Source organism: Trachemys scripta, chromosome 7, assembly GCF_013100865.1.
Source record: "Trachemys scripta elegans isolate TJP31775 chromosome 7, CAS_Tse_1.0, whole genome shotgun sequence".
NCBI lineage: Eukaryota > Metazoa > Chordata > Testudines > Emydidae > Trachemys > Trachemys scripta.
Window position 1 is genome coordinate 93737967 of NC_048304.1, and position 23251 is coordinate 93761217.

Here is a 23251-nt window from a genome sequence, read left to right on the forward strand (position 1 = left end):
CTTGTATGATATCCGGGTCCTTCTCTGTATTGGCAATACCTCCCAGCTTTGTGTCATCCGCAAACTTTATTAGGACATTCCCACTTTTTGTGCCAAGGTCAGTAATAAAACGATTAAATAAGATTGGTCCCAAAAGCACTACGATACTACCTGCTTGGGAACCACTTCCAGCTCATCACAGATCACGCACCCCTCCGATGGTTCCATTTTATGAAAGACACTAATGCCAGGATTATGAGATAGTACCTTGCCCTCCAACCCTACAATGTTGAGGTACTTCACCGCCTGGGCCGAACCCATGCAAATGTGGGCTTCTTTTCCCAGGTAATGGGGGAAGAGAGTGAGGGGGACCACCATCCGGTCCAGACTTGAGGGGGAGGGTGTGTGACGGGGTGTACCAGCCCTGCACTGTGCTGCCAGAGGCAGACCAATCATTGTAGGCCCAGGAGGCCACACCCCCTCTTCCCTGCTGCACATGCTCCAAGTGAAGAACTCAGATAAAAGGAAGCAGCCCAGGCCAGTTGGTGGGGGGAGGGGAGAGGGAGGGGGAGGGGAAAAGCTGGAAGAAGGTTATCAGGGAATGGAAGCAAAATAAGGTAAAGGGAAGAAAATAGCCCATATGTGGGGGAGGGGATGTTGTGGATGGAAAACCATATTAATTGAGCTCAGAGAAAAGCAGACAGAAGCTGGAGTGAGGGGGAAATGCAAACTTGAAGGAAACAGTCACCACAAAACTAGTTGAGGGGAAAGAGATGAGGAGGGTGGAGTTAAAAATAAACAGCAGCGCTTTAAAGTGTGACAGATTTTTTAGGAAGCATAGAGAACAAGAGGGAAAGGAACAAAGAGAGGAAAAAAAACAGGCGTGCTAACAAACGGTGACCTGAATCCGTTGTCAGCAGTGAGTGTTTGTGAGTGGGGGGGTTGGAGTAGAATGCAGTGTCCTTTCTAGGCAGATTTGGTCTAGCATAGCATTGCAGCAGCATAGTAGCTAAGGGATTTGGACTAGATCCAGTTACTGTAAATAGGCAACAATCTGATATGAGCAGGAGCTCATTTTATATCTAAGGTTTCATGAGCTCAGCAACTTTCTCTATGATATGAGCTAAGAGTTCCCACCTCCAGAAAATAATCCAGCCGGTGACCCTATATAATCTATGATGCCTGTGCAATATATTTGGCTTTGCAGGGAGATGAGTCAGTAACTGATGGGGAAACTGAAGAGCTTGCCTAGTAGGTGATGACTTTAATATTTAGAGTCCCATCATTTGACTTGGAAAGCTTGAGGTGAAACTGAGAACTGATTTTTCTCTCTCATGAATACAGCAATACTCCTAGCAACCTGTTTTGCAGCAATTGTGTCAAAAAAGATTTAAATAATTAATATTGTAGTACTATGTAGACTGTGGTAATGCTGACAGTGTGCTAAGCACTTTCCAAACATACAGGAGTTTGGGTGTGGGAGAGGGTTCTGGGGTGCGAGCTCCGGGTGGTGCTTACCTCAGGCAGCTTCCAGAAGTGACCGGCATTTCTCTCCGGCTCCTAGACGGAGGTGCGGCCAGGCGGTTCTTTGCGCTTCCCCCATTCCTGGACAATGGGCACTGCAGCACTGGTGCTTGGGGTGGGAGCAGCATGTGGAGCCCCTCTGGCCGCTTCTCTGCCTAGGAACTGGAGGGAAATGCCGGTCGCTTCCAGGAGCTGCACAGAGCCAGGACAGGCAGGGAGCCTGCCTTAGCCTGGCTGCGCCACCAACTGGACTTTTAATGGCCCAGTCAGCGAGGGTCAGACCCTCAGAACTTGGCTGAACAGTGTCTGTGTAAGATAGTCATGCTGCTGTGACTAAATGGAAACTCGGGCCCTATAGGGTGTAGATAGCAGTAGTAGCTTCTGCCAGGCAAGCTGGAGAGAAGCATAGGGTTGGTTTTTTAGCAATGGAAGCTGTGTGATGTCTTTTGTTACCTGGAAGCCTCTTACACAAATATAAAATGGAATGGTAAGGATTAAGTATGCTTTTAAATCATCAAATAGCACTTAGTGAATGTGCACTAACTACCTAAGAATTAATAACTGAGGGCCAAATATTCAAACAGTGAAGCTGACTTGTGCCTGCATAAGATACATAGGAACATGTACATTCACATGCAGGTGAAATTATCCATTTGAATAAGCAATTCCAACTTAACACACAAATAATGATTTTGCATGTGCAAATGCCAGTGTATACAACAAAGAAGTGCATGTGGCAGTACATGCAAACTCCACATTTTTGTGTTCAGTTGAATACTTGTACCCACATTTGTGTGTGTGTGTGTTTGTACACACCTGCAAACACAAGTCAGCCACTATGGTTTGAATATTTTGGAAAATGGACACAAATCAGAAAATGTGTTAAGAACTAGGCATTTAGGGCGAATTTAGCAAAAAGGTAATTTATGTTTCTGAATGTTCTAATTTCTGTACATTGTCCAGTGCAAAACATCAGTTCAGCCAGTGGTTACAGCTCTGTAGATTAGCATCCTGCTCACAAGCTCCAATCTGGCTATACAGAGAAAAGGTAAGTCAAAAACCCAGTGAAAATAACAAAAAGCAGAGGAAGTTGTTAATGCAAGTACAGGTCTGAGAAACAACAAAATTGAAATTAACCAGGCAAATTCCAATTTCTGGATTCAAACAAAATGAATAAAAAGAAGCAAAAATGAAATGCAAGTGTGTAAAAGTAATTATCAGAGTTGTCTAATGACGTAATATTACTCAAGAGTGCTGTGTGCATTTGCATTTAGTATATGAACATTTGGCTTGTCAGTGATTCCTACTTACTTGTTGGAACGTGACGTTCTAACAATATTCTCTTTTTTGGGAGATTTTTCTACAAAGCCTATGCTCCCTTCAGGATTCTGATAATTTATTTCATTATAAACTGTTGATGATGGAATGTCTTGCTGATTTAGCCCTTTATTTGGCAAGCAGCCTGCCCTGTATTTCTTTAATTTAGGAAGGAAGGAAGGAAGGAAGGAAGGAAAAACACAGGGCTCTCTGAGTCACATACTACAGAAAGGTCATTTCTAAAACCTTTTCTGATTTAACTTCTTCAACCTTTGCCATTATACAGCTTCTGTTTTCCTGATAATAGAGGACTCTCACTGGTGAGGAGAAAGCAGCTTCTGAAATACAGGTGACAAGAGCTCTTTAAGAACTACCATTGCAGCGCTCTATACCAAATAATGGCATATGATATTGTACACTCTCTACTGAATGTTTCCAATTAAACGCAGTTGACTTGAATTTGGCCCTGCAGCAATACGGTATGATAGTCCATGGGAAGCTTTTCCTAATTGTTAAAAATAACACATTCTTAGCTGCATGGTAGAGCACTTCCAGAATTAAAACACATTAAAAATTCATATCCTAAAAGGCCAGAAAAGGAAAGCTGACCAGTAGTAGGAATTTAATAACATTAAAGTAAAATGGTACCTTTGATGAGAGATCTCATTGCATTGCAAAATCTGTGAAGAAAGAGACATTAGAAACCAAGTATAGTAAATACTGCTGGAAAAGAAGAGCTTGCATTGTAGACTGGGAATCAGTGCCAACAGCATATTGTACAGCAGCTAAACCTGATGCTGATTTTCTATTTCAGGGGAAATGCTGGATCTAATTTCTTTAACTCTTTTACGGCTAACACAAGGACTTCTAGAACTGTAAATGCTCCTCCCCTTCTCAGTGTTCATTTCCTAAGGTCTGATTCTGCTCCCACTAAAATCAGTGGCCAAACTCTCATTGATTTCACTGGGAGCAGCAGGAGCAAGCCTCCCAGCACTCATTCCTTTTGCATTAAATTTGACCCGAATGGAGGTGTTATGAGCTTTCTCGTAGCTCCTTGAATTTACCCATCAGGTTACAAACTGCAGAAGTTTAAGATTTTAAAATGGACAATTACGGAGCAGGCCACCCTTTCTAAAGAGCATTTACATTTAGGGGCATCATTCCTATGGATAGCACAGGACATTGATTAGCCCCAATATGTGACTTGTTACATTTAGTTTATTTTGTTTATGTTGCACCATAGTCAGTTTGTGTACATACTTGGCATTATCCCATGGCATTATCTGCAACATACCACATGGAGCTCCATGTTTCTTCAGGAGTACTGGAGCACTGATTGTATCTAAAATAATCTCCTCTCCATCCTGGGTCTAGGCATAATTAGCCACATTAATTAAGAAGTTTCAGTCTTAAATGAGAATGTGCTGGGTTCTGTTGATTGGTCATCACTTTAGCATTGCTTACCAATAAGTTTTCTCTATCAACATTTATTTTTTAGGACACATTTTTTTATGGAAAGTGCTGACATGCATATTTACCATAGGAGTTGGTATGGGCTATCTTAGATGAATGCACATTTTAGAAAAATAACTAATTTTAGAAAGACAGTAAATATCATCCACCAGACAGACCATAAATGGCGCCTTTCGGGCTGTGTTCTGTTTGTATAAAGCTTTCATAATTTAGGGACCTGATAGACTGTGACTGCAGTATGTAGTAAGGATATATATGGAAAAAACTCTATACAATTTCTTTTGATCAAAAGTTTCCCCACTAGCATAAGGGTTTGTTTTTGTTTTTAATTGAAGTGACTCAACAGTTGTAATGGAAAAAAAATTAATAAACCTTAAACCAGAACTGGTGCCCACACAATTCTTTTAAAATGACATGCTATTTTTGAATTATACCTCTGAAAAGATTTCTAAAGCCCCAGATCCTGCAGTTGGAACCATCTAGACAGAACTTTTTGCCCTGTAGTACTCCCAGTGACTTCAATCGTTTTTGCACAGGTGTAAGGATCCAAGTGCAATGGAGCCCTTATATTGTAAGCTTTATGGAACAGGACCATGTATTGTGATTTTGCCTAGAGAGCACTGGATCCCAATCCTGACTGGGACCTTTAGATGCTACTGGAATATAAATGAAATTAATAATAATAACAACAACAGAGAAAGATATTTTAGCTGCACAGATTTTAAAGAAGTTTTGTAACTTAGAAATGGCCAGATGGATTTTTCTCAAATTTTGTTTGGAAAAAAATATTCTTGGGCGTAGACCTCATATACCTCCTTTTAGCTTGTAATGGGTTATTATCCCTGGAAACACTCTCTTCTACCTGGATTCTAATTACAGTTTTGGGCTATTTTCAGATGTTTTTACTCCAGAGGTATAATTAAATGTTAGCTCCACACACACTGCTGTATACGCAAGAAAACCATCCTGCTGAAAATATCCATCCATTTCATTTGCAATTTACAATGGGATTGAATAAAAGTGCTGGGTAGGTCCTTAGAATTATTTCTGATCATCTGTATCCAGTGGCTGTCCTTTTCTGATCAGAATCACTTTCTCCATCCCTGAGCAAATTCAAAAGCAGTCTATCGGAAATGGGCCATTGGCTGAATTTCAAGATCTCTAGCTGCACACTAGTAGCTAGCAAAAATTGCACCAACCTTCCCAATGATAATGAGGCCAGATTCCCAAAACAAAAGTATTATCTATCTGACATTTCCTGCCTTGATGCTGAAAGCAAGAACTGAGTTGACCAAAACATTGCTAATGAGGAGATACTTTGCCAAGATGCCATGTCATATTAGGATGGCAGACCTTTATACACTGTTGCATTACTGTACCTCATTTTTTTTCAAGCCCAAGTCCAATTTACTGAAATGAAAGTCATTTATATAAAATGCCAAGGCTAAATATAAACAGTAGCTGCTGAAAGCTCTGGTTGCCCAAATACTGTTGCTGTATTTAGCGCTTGTGACTGAGAGTGTGGGAAAGGGCAGATATTCTGGAATGCTTTATAAATTTGCATGATGGGACAAATAATCTCTGACTGAGGTACAATATGATCAGATAAGTCACACAGGCATATGCAATGCTCTGTGTTTTCTTCACTGGAGTTATGCTGATCTACATCGGCTGGTGATCTGCCTTTAATATTTGAGGAGTCATTAAACTAAATGAGGGCTTGTCTACACTGGCAATTTATAGCGCTGCAACTTTTTCACTCAGGGGTGTGAAAAAACACCCTCCTGAGCACAGCCAGTTTCAGCGCTGTAAAGCACCAGTGTAGACAGTGCACCAGTGCTGGGAGCCACATTCCCAGCGCTGGTAGCTACGCCCCTTGTGGAGGTGGGTTTTTTAGAGCTCTGGGAGAACTCTCTCCCAGCGCTGCACTGCAACCACACAAGCTACATTAAAGCGCTGCCAAAGCAGAGCTTTAGCATTGCCAGTGTAGACTAGCCCTGAGTCTTTTTATTTAATGCCCCGCACCCTGCCCCCCACACACACACACGCCTGCACACACATGCAGCCCAAGAATGCATTGCTATTTGGTGATTATTATTTTTTTGTCTGTATTTTTATTGAAATGCTGTTTACTTGTTTGTTTGTTTTTGCCCATTTACTAGGCCTTTATTTTACTATCAGTTTTGTTGCTGCACTATTTGTTTTTACTCTGTGGCTAGAACAATGAAGACAAAAGCTGATTTTTCTCTGTAATTGTTTTCTTACATATATTTCCTAAGAGAATGAATTATTTGCCTGGGTTCATCTGAGTCAGTGGGTAAAATGGTGAATTCTTTCGGTAACTGCCAGAGGGAAATTTCGCAAGGAGATGTTTAGGTTAGCAGGAAGGAAATGCTACAAAATGAACCTCACTGAGTTTTCCGTCCTCTCTGGTCATTCCTTGGGTTTCTCTAGGTAGATGATGATGCAGTATAGCCCACAATTGGACCTTGAGATCAATCCATCCTTTTAAATTCTTCCTTTCCTTTTTACATACACTTTGCCTTCTGTCCTGTGGCAAGTGTCCTGAGAGTGGTTCAAGTGCTAGAGTAGAAAATATGGACATGATTTCAGTTAGATCTACATTATGATGCTTCTCCCTTAATTTGCAAAAATCCAAAATATTATTGTTTCATCAATTTTTGAGGCCAGAAGGGACCACTATGATCATCAGACTTCCTGTCTGATTAGTATGACTTGGGTGAAATTTCATTTATAGGTTTCATTGCAGTGTTGGTTGAACATGAATTAATGAAGGTGAATAAAGGTAAATCCATGTAAACAGATAGGTAAAGTGTCCATCTACTATGCTATAAAACTAAAGGGCCAAATCGTGAGGTTTCAATGTAATAATTTCTACTCATTCCAACATAGGGTTATCATATTCAAACATTTAAAAAAGAGGACACTCCACGGGGCCCTGGTCCCGCCCCCGCCCCAACCCCACCCCTTCTCCGTCCCCATTCCAACCCCTTCCCCAAAGTCCCTGCCCCAACTCTGCCCCCTCCTCTAAGCACCCCACATTCCCCCTCCTCCCTCCCGCTCTGATCTTGGTTGGGGGTTGCTAAGTGCTTCCCTGCTCCCCACTCTCCCCGCAGACCCTGCAGCCTCTATGCCCTTGCCTGCCCTGCTCCTCCTCCTCACCCTGCAGCCTCTGCACCGCCCCCGCCCCTGCAGCCTCTGTGCCCCCTGCTCCCCACTCGCCCTGCAGCCTCTGCACCCCCTGCCTGCCCTGCCCCTGCAGCCTCTACACACACACATACCCCGCCTGCCCTGCTCCCCCGCCCCGCTCACCCGGCAGAGGGAGAAATGCAGGCTCCACGTGGAATCAAACACTGCCGCGCTGCTCTGTGGGGGAGGAGGGAGAGGGGAAGGGACTCTGGCTGCTAGAGGCCCTAGTGGCTGCGAGCGGCTTTCAATCAGGTCAGGCGTCCAATCAGCCACGCCGCACTCCGCATGAGGGGAAGGGGGAAATCCCGGACATTTCTACTTGATTAGAAATCTCCCCCCGGACGGCCATTTAATGCTGAAAAAGCCGGACATGTCCGGGGAAACCCGGACGGATGGTAACCCTATTCCAACAAGAGTTTTTTGTCTCATTATCCAGTATTAATAAATAATTGTAAGGAATATTTTAGTTCATCTCCTCAACTATTTACTTATATCTCTGGCAGGCTTTCCTACAGCACTTGTCACTGTGATGTCTAATTCTGAAAAGGCCATTTAGTTCCACAAAGCATTATCTAAAATGGATTTCCCAGTGAATTCTGCTCTTCAGCTTTCCAAGGCTCCAGGAATCTTTTCTAACATTATGTGTGTGTTGGCACCTCTTCTGTCAGGACAGGAAGGCTTTGGCACACTTTTCTGGTATGTTGTGAAGACAGCCAGGTTTTGGCTTAACCTTATCTCCTCCAGTAGCTTGTTCCAAAGTCACGTGCCCTTAATTGAAAATGTTTAGATCTAGACTGTGTAATCCTAGTGCATATTGGTGAGCACAAAGGACTACGTATGTGAGTTGGTGCTCACCAATGTGTCAGGACCTTCACGCTAGGCCTTCTTAGTGTCTCTGTCCCAAAGAGTGTAGGTGTCTAGGAGTCATGTGGATAGAAATGAGGTGGTCCCTATTGTAGCTGGCTTACTGATGCCTTTGTAGAGAAAAATCAAAGTCTTAAATTCAGCACAAAAAAAGTATTTTGTATCTTTTCACTCTAGGAATAGGAATTCGTAGGTGGACATCGACAGCATCTCTGAATAGTTGAATCCTCCTCAGCATTAGAACAAGTAGAGCACAGAATGTTTTGGTTTGTTTTTGTTTTTTCTTAATGAGCAGCTATGGCAAGGAAAACACTCTCACTGAGCATTATCACCACAGGGTGGTAAAAGTTCAAAGACTGACATGTACACTCCAAATACTTTCATAGCCCAATCCAAGCACATGGACCAAACTCCAGGACTTCTATTCATTCCTTACAGGCTCTTTAACTGCTCCCATTACCGCCACCTGCTTTAGCAGCTGTAGGAGACTCTGGGACCCACAGGGACAGTTCCCAGAGGCATACAGGGTGCCTTAGTACAGACATAGCCAGAATGTATCTGGGCACACTGCCAAGGCATCCCCTACTGCACCTTACCTAAGGGTGCACTGTGTGCTCCACCTTCCATTGACCCTTGTTCAGTCACTTGTAAAGAAGGGAGAAGGGCCTAGAGCCCACCCCCTTTTAGAGGGGCTAGCACCAGAAGCAGATCCATGAGTCCTGCTCACTTGTGCTCTGAGTGTGCAAATGCTAGGATTGTAGCTCCCTCTCGTGCAGATGTGCACAGGAGAGCTCCTTGTGCCATTGCCCTGCTATTTTACACCCAGAGCCTGGTCCCATCTGTTTAACATTTAGGTCCCAATTCTGAGCTATTTGCAAGCCCCTCTGTCTCTCTCTCTTATGCTGTAAAGAGACCTGAAAGCAACTAAATTCCCCCAGCGCCATAGGGCTGGCACAATGACTTTATGCTCTCCCTCTTGCTGGAGCAGGGGTATGTCCGGAGTAATGCTTAGAGACCAGATGTGTTTGTAAAAGGAGGTATGTCTGCACTCTGACTAGTCTGTACCTGCACAGCAGTCCACAGGGGGAAACTGCCCTAAGCTGGAGCAGGCTCTCCTCTGCTCTAATTTATACCAGGGGCCAGACCCAGAGTTCAGAGGTGCAAAGCCAACTTAAAGTCACATTTGATCCCCGCCTGCCAAGATAGTGCAGCTCAAAACCATGGCCTCTGCCCTATGTCTCAGTTCTTCTCCACTGCACCACTAAAAAGATTTAAAATTACATCAAACTTCTAGGCATTTAAAAGACAATGATGATATTAAATGAGATTGAAATGGAGCAGTGTTTTATAAAGTGCTCATGTTGTTGACAGACTTTCTTTTTGCAGGATCCCCTTGGAAACATGATAATTATGTCCCAGGGGCTATACCTAGTCAAATGAATTATAATTACATAGCTATAAAAGCATTAGTGAGATCAGAATAGCCCCATGACTGGTACTTATTCCATATTAGGGAAATATATTTGTGGTAGTTTGAGTTCAGTCATAACAATGCATTTATTTTACTTCTGACAAAAGCTTAATGGGCTTTTAAACTTTAACATGAATACTCCCAGGCTTAGGACTAACAGACAAGAATACTAATGAGTGCATGCTACAAGTCTTAAAGTTTGGTGCTTTAAACCAAAGCTGCCTGATCATTTCAAGCCACACAATACCAGAAATGTATACTGGCATGAGTGTCTGGCTTTTTTACTGCAAAGCCTCAGCAACTGCTATTAAACTGCTATTGCCAGTGAAACTACTGTCAGAGCATATTATGCCCCTAAATCAGCTTTTCTGTCTTTGGGTGTGTCTAGTCTACAGTGCAAAAAAGGTATGCTCTTCTTTGAGTGATTGCTCATATTGATTCCAATTAGGTGTGTGTGCACAGTCATCAGAAAGTTTTTCCCCTAGCAGCACCCGACGGGTTGGCTGTGGAGCCCTGGAAAGTGGCGCCTTCATGGCACTCAATATATGACCCTGCTGACCTGGCACCTCCAGTTCCTTCTTACCCCCCATGACAGTCGTTGGAACTGTAGTGTCTTGCTTCTTAAGCTCTCCACATGTTCCCTAGCTTCGTACTGTTCGTGTTCCATAGTTGATTAGTTTATAGTTAGTTCATAGCTAATGTAGTTCCAGTTAGTTAGTTAGCTGATGGGTTGTGGGGGGGTTACCCTCCACCCTGACTGCTTTCTCCCTTGGGGACTTACATGCCTTAGTCCCAGGGGTTCAAGTCCTGCAATAAGACCATGCCAACGGATGACCCCCATGACACTTGCTTAAAGTGTCTGGGGGAAATGCATCAGTTTGAAAAGTGCAGGATTTGTAAGGGCTTGTGCCCCCGAACCAAGAAGGAGCGGGATTTTAGACTGAAGCAGGTCCTTATGGAGGCGGCACTTAGACTGCATCCCACATCGGTGCAACAGGACCCAGCACCAAGTTCATCGGTGCGCAGTGCCCCAGCGGCAGATGCAGAAGCGGCACTGTGGAAGGACTCTGGTCAAGACCTGCAGCACCGCTGCTTCCCGGCACCGAAGCTGGTGGGAACAGCCCAGCACAGATCCCATTCACCAGCACAGAAGTGGCACCAGAAGCAGGGGAGGAGTGGTTCCCTGGCTTTAGGACCCACCCCCTCGGAGCCGGTTAATGGGGCGCATCCCAGGAAGGAGCTCCCAGCAATGAAAACTTTGAAGCCTGCACCATCAACTTCGGCCCCACGAGGGGGACTGTCGAGTCCAGTGCAGTTGGACTCCCCGTGTCAGGTGGTGGAGGAGGTAGAACTGCCTTCTATCCCAGACACCTTTGAGGCTGCGAGAGAACTCATCGCGATGATGGCACCGAGGTCCCCGGCCCTTCATGCTAAGCCTCTGATACCGCAATGGGCAGCACTGTCCCGAGGAAAGCCGGTGATGATATGCTCCTCGACTCAGCCCACAGAAGCAAGACAGCACTCAGAGTCGCGGCACTGCTCGGCACCTCTGCCTTGGGGCCATCCCCTATAGATAGCCAGGCCCACCAGGACCTCCAATGCAGGGTGGCACGGAATATGAACCTGCAGGGCTAGGAGGTGGTAGAGTCGAAGGACCCTATGGTGGACATCCTGGCACCAGAAGGACCAACCAGGGTCACTCTACCCCTCATCAAAACTATACAAGCCAGTGCAAGGACCATTTGCCGGACCCCGGCCTCCAATCTTCCCACCACTAAGGGTGTGGAGAGGGAGTACTTTGAATCCTCCAAAGGGTATGAGTACCTGTTCACACACCCACAGCCTTGCTCATTAGTAGTGGCTGCCGTGAATGAAAAGGAAAGGCAAGGACAGCAAGCCCCAGCATCTAAGTCCAAGGACACCAAGTGCCTGGATTTATTCAGACGCAAACTATACTCCATGGGGGGCTTGCAACTCAGGATTGCCAACCAGCATGCAATCCTGAGCAGATACAGTTTTAACTCCTGGAACTCAATGCTGAAGTTTAGGGAGCTGGTTCCAGCAGAGTCCAGGGAGGAGTTTGGGGCAATTGTTGAGGAGGGCAAGGCAGTGGCACGGACCTCTTTACAGGCCTCACTGGATGCTGCAGACTCAGCAGCGTGCATCTTGTCCTCAGGGATAGCTATGAGGCATAGCTCATGGCTGCAGGCCTGGGGACTCCCGCCCGAGGTTCAACAAACTATGCAGGACCCACGGCCAGCTCTAGGATTTTTGCCGCCCCAAGCAAAAAAAAATTTGGCCGCCCCCCTGCTTTTTTTCATGACCCTCCTGCCCCCGGCCCCGCCCCAACTCCACCCCTTCCCCAAATCCCCAGCCCCATCTCCTCCCCCGGGCATGCCGCATTCCCCCCCCCATTGCTTCCTGCGGGCCCCCTGCAACCTCCCGCCCTAGCTCACCTCCGCTCCACCTGCTCCCCCGGGCACGCCGCCACTGCGCTTCTCCCTCCTCCCTCTCAGCGGAGCAGCGGCACGTTCAGAGCGGAGGTGAGCTAGAGTGGGAGGTGCAGGAAGTAAAGGGGGAGTAGAGGAACTGCTCACCTCTGCTCCACCACCGCCGCCTCCCCCAAGCCCCCCCCACCCCCGCTCGGCTTCTCCTCCCTCCCTCCTTCCCAGCCTTGCTGCGCGAAACAGCTGTTTTGCGCGCAGCAAGCCTGCGGGGGCCGGGGGTAAGCGAAGCAACGGTGCATTCAGGGGAGCAGGCGGAGCGGAGGTGAGCTAGGGTTGGGGGGCGCAGGAAGTAATGGGGGTAGAGGAACCGCTCCCCCCTCCAGCTCACGTCCGCTCCACCACCGCCGCCTCCCCTGAGTGCCCACCGCTCGGCTTCTCCTCCCTCCCAGCCTTGCTGCTGAAACAGCTGTTTCCTGCATGGCAAGCCTGGGAGGGAGGGGGAGAAGCGGAGCAGCGGCAGCGTGCTCAGGGGAGCAGGCGGAGGCGAGCTGGGGCGGCGGGGGCACTTTTCCCCCATGCCCCGGAGTTGGCGCCTATGATGGCCGGCGCCAGAATGCCACCCCTAGAAATGTGCCGCCCCAAGCACCTGCTTGTTTTGCTGGTGCCTGGAGCCGGCCCTGGCAGGACCTACCCTTTGATGAGGTGGGTCTGTTTGCCAAACAGACGGACTCCAGGCTACATAGCCTCAAAGACTCCAAAGCAACAATGAAATCTTTGGGGGTATGCACACCCCGGTAACCCAACGAAAGCCCTATAAGCCCCAATTGCCACAACAGTGGTCATATCCTCCTTGGCCGAGGCAGGGGTAGGAATGGCAAGCGCAAGCCCTCCCATCCCCAGTCCGAACAGGGCCAGGGCCCGACTAAGCTTTCATCAGGCTCAAAACAGACATTTTGAAGGTGCGCCCGAGGACGGAGCACCTGTCTCAACGCCGTATCCTTCCCTGTATTTTTTTGAACCATCTATCCCACTTCTACTGTGCGTGGTCCCAAATAACATCAGACACGGTAGAAGTGGGATATTCTCTCCAATTCTGCTCCTACCCTCCTTCCCATCCCCATTCCCCGTCCCTCTTCAGGGACCCTACTTATGAGCAACTCCTTATCCTGGAGGTGCAATCACTCCTCGCCATGGGAGTGGTGGAGGAGGTTCCTCAGGGGCGGGGGATTTTATTCCCACTGTTTCCTAATCCCCAAAGCTCAGGGGGGGTCTCAGACCCATTCTAGATCTGCGAGGACTCAACAAGTTCATGGTGAAGTTGAAGTTCCGCATGGTCTCTCTCAGCACAATTATCCCTTCTCTGGATCCGGGAGACTGGTTCGCTGTCCTCGACATGAAAGACGCATAGGAAATTCAGAAATAAAACTCCCACAGCAACATTAGTTGTGCTCCCTGGTATGTATGTATAATACGGTCTCTCATTGCAGGATCACATTCTGCTATGTGCAATGTGGCATACTTTGGGGGAACGTTGAAGAGTTCTGTGATCTGTTACAGAGGGAGCCAGGTAAAGGTATGTCTCTGTCAACAAATGGTCCTTACCTTCTTGTACAAATGAAATACAAATTATATTATGATAATATTATTGAAATTAAGTATATGGAAATTAGCTGTCTTTTCTAATACACAAATACAGTGTACATTTTATTATGGGTTTTTTACCATTGTATTAAGGATAAATAAAACCAATTATTTTCTGAGCACATGCACCTCTCCACATTAAGCATTGAGTCCCATCTATCTGTTGTCGTCTTGAGGAGATGCTGGAAGGCTGTTATTCTTTGGTGTTTTCTGGGGCATCTGGTAGCCTTGCTATCCCTTCTGCCGTTGAAGGAAAGGGAGGTCAAATGGTAGACAGGTCCATATACTTGCCAACAGTCTCAAACTGAAGTCAAGGGGAGCTGGTGGGTGCTTGGCCCTTCTAAAAATCAGGTCACTTATTCAATTTCCAAATGCTGCAAACACTTATACCATGCTTAACTCTACTGCTGTGAGCAATCCCTCTGAACTCAATGAAATTACTCACGGTAGTAAAAGTAAGCACCAGGGCTGGTTCCAGGCACCACCTTGCCAAGCAGGTGCTTGGGGCGGCCACTCCGGAGAGGGGCAGCACGTCCAGCTATTCGGCGGCAATTCGGCGGACGGTCCCTCACTCCTACTTGGAGCGAAGGATCTCCCACCGAATTGCCGCCCAGATTGCGATCGCGGCTTTTTTTTTTTTTCCCACTTGGGGTGGCAAAAACCCTGGAGCAGGCCCTGGTAAGCACCCATGTAAATCTTTGCAGGATCAGAGTACAAATATGGATTTAGGAGCCTAACTTTTGGCTCCCATCTTTAACTATCTTTGCCATATTGTATATAACTTTCTCTGCCTACAGAGAGACTACTGTATAATAGTCATCTTGACACAGATCCTCATATGTATTTATGCACATTAAATAGAATGTGCATAAAAAGTGTTCATTCTGTCTAACACTAATAAGTATATTAAAAGATAATAAAAGATTATCCATCTGACCATTGTTTTAACTTACAAAGTGCGGCTAATGACAATATGTCTTTGCTGTAAAATGTTAAATAGTCCTGTGAATTAAAGTACTAACCTATCACCGCTGGTTAAGAAATGCAGTTCAGGCCATAAGTGAAATGAGTTTCTTGGTCTCACCCTAGGCCCTTCTTGCTCTTTGTCCATGTACAGGATACTGCATCATTGCTGGTGAAGGGTAGCTGGAGATGGGGAGGGCAGTTGAAGTCAGGACTGAAATGTTTTGGCAGAGTTGTGAAGGAAAGATTGCATCGCACCTAGCTTATAATTCATTTCTTTGTGCCTCAGTTTCCCAATCTGTAAAAAGGGGATAATGACGCTGACCATCTTTGTAAAGTGCTTTGAAATCTACAGATGGTACCTGATGGGCCATCAGCCCCAATCTCATCCAGTTCAAATAAGTGTAAAAACAAATCCACTGAGATAAGTAATAGCAGAACACGTGATAGCTGTCAGCGATGGAGATATGGAAAGTAGAAAAGAGAGTTTGATTGCTACTAGTATGGCTACTGATTTATTAGAATGAACCACTTCCTAATGCTCTTTTACTATTTCTAATCATACTAATGCATACTTGAAACTCAAAGGGAAATATCTGGTAAATATAAAACTATGTGAAGGTTATCCACACCACTAAGGAGTGATCTCAAGCCTTCCAGAATATTGTTATTTGCAGTATATAACAGTAACAAGGTGACAGGTTACGTAACAGGACCCTACATTGAAATACAGGGAGCCACTACTGAGTCATCATAAACTCAGGTGCTAAACCCTCTGTAAAGATGTTGTGTAATTAATGTTGATTCATGCTAGCACAGGGGCGGGCAAACTTTTTGGCCTGAGGGCCACATCAGGTTTCTGAAATTGTATAGAGGGCCAGTTAGGGGAAGCTGTGCCTCCCCAAACAGCCAGGTGTGGTCCAGCCCCCACCCCCTATCTGACCCCCCCCACACTTCTCGCCCCCTGACGGCCCTCCCAGGACCCCTGGCCCATCAACCCCTCCCTGTCCCCTGACCGCCCCCGGAACCCCTTCCCGCCCCCCTGCCGCCCAATCCAACCCCTCCTCTCATTCCTGACTGCCCCCCTGGGATCCCTGCCCCATCCAACCACCTCTTCTCCCTGTCCCCTGATTGCCCCTGGAACTCCTGCCCGACTGCCCCCTGCCACCCCATCTAACCCCACCCTTCCTGACTACTCCCCCGGGACCCCTGCCCCCATTCAACCCCCCCGTTCCCCGCCCTCTGACCGCCCTGCCTCCATCCACATCCCCGCCCCCAACCACCCCCCCAAACTCCCCTGCCCTCTATCCAACCCCCCCTGCTCCCTGCCCCCTTACCACACTGCCTGGAGCACCGGTGGCTGACGGCGCTACAGCCGCGCAGCCCAAAGCATCAGGACAGACTGCGGCACTGCAAGAGCCCCGCCGCCCAGAGCATTGCCCCAGTGGCAGGGTGAGCTGAGGCTGTGGGGAAGGGGGAATAGTGGGGGAGGGGTCAGGGGCTAGCCTCCTGGGGAAGTAACTCAGAGGCTGGGCAGGAGGGTCCCGCAGGCCGGATGTGGCCCGCGGGCCGTAGTTTGCCCACCTCTGTACTAGCAGGTGGAACTTGTTAGCCTCAGATAGGATATAAGGTGTGGAGTGCCCCTGTGGGATACTGGAAACCAAGGGCTGTGTTAGAGGAGGTGCTGTAACAAAGCCCCCAGAATAGCTTGGGGTAGGGGGAAGCTTAGGCTAAATCTGATTTGTTATTTGAGCTACCTATAAAACCAAATCTCTCTTTGGACTATAATCTGGTATCAACATTGTTTGAAGTGGGAGGGAACTCCACATTATAGAATCAAAAAGAGCTCCTGATACTCCAGAAATAAATTCTGCACTGCGTGTAGATTATATAACATTCTCAGTCTAAAATATTTCTGTAAACCTGCAAGAGCTTGTTGGGGGATGAAGGTTAGCCATACCACGTTCCCTTCCCTTCACACCTTCTGTTCTTGTTCTACTAAATCCATACCTGACTTACACTGCTGGTCCTTGCTGAATGCAGGGAGCAAAACTGCCTTGGAAGTACTGAGAACAGGTAACGTTGCTTCTCAGACATTTCCAAATCAGCGAAATTGGCCATTGGCCCTAAATTCTGTGCCTTCCATTGTCTCCTAGAACAGCTCTAAACAGAGCTAAGAGTAAAGTAAAGACATTCTGGAGGAAGCAGATCCTGTCAGTTTCAATGGAAAGCTATTGCTATTTCAGTAGCTCAGGCCTCTTGTAGCAGAGGGATGTTTTACTTTACTAGAACTGAGTTAAGGCACAGCCCTCACAGCTCCCTCAGCTCTCTCTCCCTTTCCCTTACTGATTGACTGACAAACCTTTCCCCCATTCTCCTATGTCTGATGTGGGACAGACTGTGCTTAGCAATCAGAGTGGGAAGAGAGAAGCTGGATGTGAGTGTTAAATAAAGGTCTGTGGACAGCCTCCAGGGACCCTTGTCCACACTCTCATTCTTCACTTTCATGCTGCTTGCCAGTACAGGAGGCAGTCACACACATCCCCAATTTATTATAGGAGATGCTTAATTTAAGCCATTGTGGTGTGTGGGTGGGGGGAGATAATTTGGGCTTGCAGTTTTGAAAGCAAGTGCTCTCTGTTGAACAAAAGCTCAGAGAAGGCGACTTGAATATAATGGGCCAAATGACACCTGGGCAAATGTCACTGATTTAAAAGAAATTCCCCCAGTGATGAAAAAAAACCCATGTTTTACTGGTAGCAATGTCAAACAAGTTGTGTGTGTGTGTAGAGAGAGTGAGACTGTGACACAAAAACAGCTGCCCACAGCAACAACAAGGTTTAATAGCAGGAGGCAAGAATCAAAAATCAAGTTACAAAAATAAAAAAGGGAAGTAAGGAATAGTAAAGGAATGCAAATGAAGACTACATAAAGTACACTAATATGCTATGAAGCTGCTACAGAAAAAGTTGTGACCCAATGCAAGAAAATAGTCTGACAGAAATCTAAATTAATCCAAGAGATTCATGATTATGTCCAGGCTGGATGAAAAACCTGTTAAGATTATTTTAATTCTGTGGCAAATGTCCCAGTAACTCCTAACCCACAAGGCACATGCCGATGTATTCCACTGCTCTGTTTACCAAAAACTTAGCCAAAAATAAAAGGAAAGTCTTGGGAGTGTAGTCTGGTCTTGGGCTTGCAGGACAGGCTGTCTGAGAAATGCCCGCAGAAGAGGTCTTTTGATAATGTGTCGTGAATCTCCTGCTCATGGTCTATAAAGAAGCTTCTGTTTAATTTTCCAGGGAGTTGTGAGTACCGGAAAGGAATACAGCCTGTATCACGATTCAGTTCCTGATGCACCAGTTCCAAAGTCTGCTGGCCCCTGGGAGAGGAGAAGAGATCTCTCTCCTCCTTATTTGTTTATACAGACCACAGCGTCGATACTGTCTGACATTATCTGAATATGGAGTGAGTGTAAAGGAGGAAGGAAGGCCTTCCATGCAAGGTGGACTGCCCTCAGTTCCAGTAAAAGTTTATATGTAATCTGGCCTTTCGTGGGGTCCAGGTACCCTGAGCAGTCTGGTTGTCCAGGTGAACACCCCATCCCAGAAGGCTGGCCCTGGGTGGTGGGAGGGCTGAACGGAACTCCCACCATGACCTTTTCTGGGTTTGACCACCAAGTTAGAGGAGGGACAACTCTGGCAGGAATGACCACCCTGGAGTTGATGTGGCCCATGCTTGGCCGATAGGTCAAGTGGAGCCAAATCTGCAGGCACTACAAGTGGAGTCTGTCAAAAGGAGTCATGTAGGTGCACACGGCCATGTGAGCTAACAGTGAGAGGCACTTGTGCGCTGTGGTTTGTGGTCTGCGAGTGATATGTGAAATCAGGGTGCTCAATGCATGAAACCTTTCTGAGGGGAAGAACACTTGCAGAAATTGAGTCCAAACTTGCCCCTATAAAGTTTATTGACCTTGAGGGTAACAAAAACAGACTTTTCTTCGTTTATGCAAATACTTAGGGCTGTTAAAAGTTGTATGAGAAACCTTGTCACTGACCTGACGACCTGACGAGATCAGCCTACCAGGAGCCAATCATCCTGACATCTCATCTGGCCTGCTACCACGGAGAAAACCCTTATTTGTAAATTTGTAATTCTAAATACTCTTAATTCTGTATCTTGCATCTGAAGAAGTGAGGTTCTTACCCATGAAAGCTTATGCTCCAATACTTCTGTTAGTCTCAAAGGTGCCACAGGACCCTCTGTTGCTTAATTATGTAGTCACCCCAAAGGGGAGAACTCAATACCAGAAATGTTCCTGGCCTATCATAAAATGCAGAAACTTCCTGTGTGATGGATGAATATCCACATGAAAATATGTGTCCTTCACATTGAGAGCTGTAGAAGAGGTGATTGTAGATACCAGCATAATCATCCAGAACTTTAGCTTTCGAATAAAGATGTAACTTACCGAAGGTCCAGGATGGGTCTCCACCCTTCATCTTTTTTGGGAATTAGGAAATATGGGGAGTAGAACCCTCTCCCACTGTAATGAGATGGGAGGTTCTCTATTGCCCTGCAGTGTACGAGGGATTCTGCTTCCTGTTGAAGAATTACCTTGTGAGAGTGGTCCCCGAAGTGGGACTTGGAAGGGGGTTTGTGAAGTGGGAAGGCAAGAAACACTACGGAATATCCCTGGTGGACAATCTCCAGAACCCAACTGTCCATAGTGATCTTGTTCCAGTTGTAGGTGAAGAGTGTAAGACAACCCCCACAGATAACAGAAGACAAGATGGTTGGCATCAGTGGTGGTACACGGGTCTCGACCAATATGTCAAAAGTAGTTCTTTTGGTGGCTGAGAGTGAATAGAGCCTGTGGCAATAGCAGGCCTAGAATTGAGGTCTCTGAATCTTCTGGCGTTTGCGGGTCTGCTCAGCTATGCACTGGTAATAAGGTGCATGAGGAGGGGGTAGCATCAGTCTGTAGGGTTGCTTCTGGTGTCCCCTCCTAGAGGACAGGATATAAATCCCCAGGGAATGCAGAGTCAGTCTCGAGTGCAGGGACTCATCTGTTTTTTTTCATTAAGCAGATTTGACTTGTCAAAAAGGAGGTCCTGGATGCTGTTTTGGCCCTCCCCAGGAAATCCTGACAATTGTAGCCAGGCATTCCTCTTCACAACCAGACCAGTGGCCAAACTTCTGGAAGCTATTTCTGCTGCATCCTGGAGGGCTACCTTTGCCACTAGCTTCCCCTCATCTAAAAGAGACTGACATTGGGCCCTGGGAAGCTTGTCTGTGAAGTCTACAAGCCTCGCATAGGCATTAAAATCATTTTTCACTAACAACACTTGGTAGTTCGGGACACAAAATTGCAGGCCTGCAGAGGAGAAGACCTTCCTCTCCATCCAGTCTCTTACAGCCTTTATCTGCCAGGGTGGCCCTTTGATAGCATAACCTAGCCTATTCAGCAACTGCTTGTACCATGACTGAGTTGGGGACAGGATGGGAGAATATGAAGTCAGCCCCATTAGCAGGAATAAAATACCATCTCTCTTTTTTTTTTTTTTTTGGGTGTAGGGTCAAAGGATGCTGGAGTACGCCATACCACTCTGGCTGGTTCTAGTATGGCCTCATTGATGGGTAGAGCCACCTTACTCGGTCCCTGCAGCTGCAAGATGTCTAGGAGCCAGTGTTGAGGATCCTAGACCTCTGATGAGATCTATAGGACACTGGCCACTCTTTGTAACAGCTCCTGGTACTGGCAATGATCGTCCATAGTAGAACGCGAAGGAGGAGTGCCTGCTTCATCTGGGGATGATGAAGAGGCATCCGTCTGAACTGTCAGTACCTGCAGATCTAATTCCACCTCTTCCGCCTTGTACATCAACAGAACCAGCTGGCGAGAGGGAGAGGAGTGTGACTCTTGAGAAGGGCCTTGACACCTGCCATAAGGATCCCAAGGACCACAATAAGACCAGAAAGGACAATCGATTGGTGGTGGGGGACCCCAAGGAAATCAGTACCAGCAGTCCCTGGGGGTGTTGTACCCAGTGGAATGGCAAGCCTAACCCCTTGACTGTTTATCAAGGCTCAGCTGCCTCTGCAGAATTACCACTGTGGCCAGCTCCTCTGAGAAGGGAGCTCCCTCAGGAGGACCAGGCCAGAAAGAAGCGGAGAATGCGGATAAGGGAAGAATATATCCTCCAGTGTTATGTAAATCTCGGTATACCCTGTTGTCTGTCTGAGTGGTTCCTGCAGTTACGTTTGATGGATCTAGTGCATCTGCAGTGACAGAACTGTCTTTAGATGGATGAGGAGGTACCAACAATCGGTCCAGACCAGCACTCATAGACAGAAGTGCGGAGCATCTATCCTTATTTTGGTATGAGGTGACCGATAGAACTGGCAGTTCCTTCTTTTTATGCATCTTGCCCTCCAATTGGGGAAATTCATCAGAGTTGCTTCCTCAGGTTCTGCTTGCGACATCTTACCCAACCTGGACTGGCTCAGGGAGGAAGTGCGTTTCTTATGGACTGTCCTCAATGGGGATATGTCCTTGTGCTCATGGGGAGCACTGGAAGAAGAATCCTTGGGCCTAAATGTTGAGTGCTTCACTCCAAGGCACATGCTTGGAGGGGCACTGCTAGGCAGTTAGGCCAACATATGGGGCGGTCTCCCTGGCCCATATCGGAGATGGGCCTTATAGCCTTTTCCATCAGGGACTTCTGTAGGAGAAGCTCCCAGGCTTCTCTAGTTCTGGGTGGCAAGGAGCAACAGATACTGCACTTTGCAGAGATATGTGCCTGTAACAGGGTTCACTCACCACTCTGGCACCTCCTACCAGCTGTCATGGAAAGTAGCTTTGCATGGTAGTGTGCCCTCTTCGGGTGGTGCCTCGCCGCTGTCACTCCTGCTGTAGGACCCACATCTCTCCAAGGACTGTGGTATCCTCTTCAGCAAGACAGCCCTTAGGCCATGCCACATGTTCTGCTCCCCTGTACCGGGGGACCTGCAGTCCACTGTTCAGCCACTACCCTTAGTGGCTACTGCAGCGAATTGTCTGGCCACTTCCTCGTGACCCCAGCATCCTCTTTGTCCTTGCCTCAGGTCTCAGCCTGCAAACCCCAGCAGCCAGCCAGGAGCTCTCTCACACTCCCCTGCTCCCTGCTAACAGCACTGGTCTGTCCAGCTGCTGGCAGTTCTCTCAGTCCTCCAGAGACACAGTCCTTCCTCCCTGGGTTCCCAGCAGAGAACTGCCCTGCTCTGCCCTGCAACTCCCTTTTTATATGGGTCTGCTTGGTCCTGCTTGGCTGCTCCCTTCAGCCCTTCTCTGATTGGCTGCCTCCTGCACAGCCTCCCTAGGGGTCTATTAACCCCTTAGAGCCCCATGTGGGGCAGGTGACCCATCACAGTGCCTCATCCAGACAGTACAGGCAACATTGATGTTCATCACAGATGGAGAAGGATCGAGGGCAGGAGATGAGGTTCTTGAATCCTGGGACTCTGGGCATAACCCCAGAGCTGGGGAGGGGTTCCCAACTGGGCAGAAAGAAAAACTATATTGTATTATAAACTTTTAAACTACTAATCTAAGAATATATCTGTTTACAAATGTTTTATTTATAGGTTGTACACCAAAGAGAAGGAGGACACAATTCTGACTCAGGCCATGTCACGGTAGGAAGAAACTAGAGAAGGGTTGACTTACACTGGCTCTTATACCTTCGGTTGGGAGCATGAGGAGAGCTACTGCGCATGTGCAGGTCAATGGACATTGCTTTGAAGAATTTCTGGACTTGGGTCCATGGTACACGTGTAACTACATATGGAATACATATAGGGAACATCACTCAAAAAAGAAGGTAACAAATATACTTTCCTTTCTATAATCCTAAATGTAAACACCTGTGATCATCAAAGCACATGTATACATTGGGAGAGCAGGAGATACATTCAGAGCTTTGAAAATACTCAAAGAGGGACAGAGAGAGAGCTAGCAAGTCACTGCTGGAGCAGGAGGGCTAATGCAAGGCAATTTGGACTGTTTATGGGAGAATTAAGGTTCTTTTGTTTATTAAGGATTTAGTATTTCTTGTGATATACTCTTGTTATATAACTTTGGTTAGTTAACCTATATGTGACTTTCCTTGGTTGTTCCTTTTAGTGACACTAGCATTCCATCCCTTCTGCAAGAGGCTAACAAAGATATTGGGATATGGTCTGTGAATTGTAGTTGTTCTTGGGTAAATTTCTACCACCCCAAAAGATCCTTCAGCCCAAGAAAAGTAGGTGGTAATCAGGGCCGGCTCTAACTTTTTTGCCGCCCCACGCAAAAAAGAAGAGTGCCGCCCCCCCCCCC

At 46.9% G+C, this 23251-nt stretch overlaps 1 long non-coding RNA gene across 1 annotated transcript; it reads left to right on the forward strand.

The window, feature by feature from the left end:
- The first annotated feature begins 547 nt into the window (after positions 1 to 547).
- Positions 548 to 22799, forward strand: LOC117881091. Its single transcript, XR_004646683.1, has 5 exons — positions 548 to 596; positions 3107 to 3169; positions 13773 to 13858; positions 18195 to 18360; positions 22519 to 22799. It is a non-coding gene; the product is annotated as an uncharacterized LOC117881091 (long non-coding RNA).
- The last annotated feature ends 452 nt before the right edge of the window (positions 22800 to 23251 follow it).